The sequence below is a fragment of the Penaeus monodon genome, chromosome 9 (genome assembly GCF_015228065.2).
Source record: "Penaeus monodon isolate SGIC_2016 chromosome 9, NSTDA_Pmon_1, whole genome shotgun sequence".
Taxonomy (NCBI): domain Eukaryota; kingdom Metazoa; phylum Arthropoda; class Malacostraca; order Decapoda; family Penaeidae; genus Penaeus; species Penaeus monodon.
In genome coordinates, this window is record NC_051394.1 from 15,732,594 (window position 1) to 15,733,219 (window position 626).

Genomic DNA, 626 nt, shown 5'->3' on the forward strand with positions numbered 1-626 from the left:
GCGTGCTTGAGTGCGTGTGGTATGTGTGTTTTTGTAACTGTGCACAAATACTTCTATGTGTAGTTAGTCAGCTTTATAGAGTAGACTAATAAGATGACGGAAAAGTCAAAAGTCTCCCAAAGTAGATGTAAACAGTGGATGAGTGACAGCGGTGGGCGGGTGGGAAAGTGGCAGAAGGATAGGTAGATAAGTAGAATATCAAAAAAGAGAAGAGATAAGACCTTCCCCGTGATGCTTTCACGGGTAGATGGATGGACAGATAAACTTCCACGATGGACAGTTAGGTAGATAGATGGAAAGCGAGAGTGAGATTATACTTTACCTTCCCACGGTTTAAAGGGATGCCTTTCACTGAGCCGAAAGGGAACTGAAAGAAGAGGAAGAAATATACAAGGATAACGAACTTTTAAAATATAATAGTTAAGGTATACTAGGATAATGAACTTTGAAAAATAAGATATTCATAATTCCAGTGGCAGATGCAATAACAATAACAGTGGTAGTAATGATGATAAGGCTAATGATAATGAAGATCGTGATAATAAGAACCAGAACAGTAGTAAAAATAGCAATATTAGCAATAATGATAATAACAAGAGAATTTATCAATACGAAGGTCAACAGTG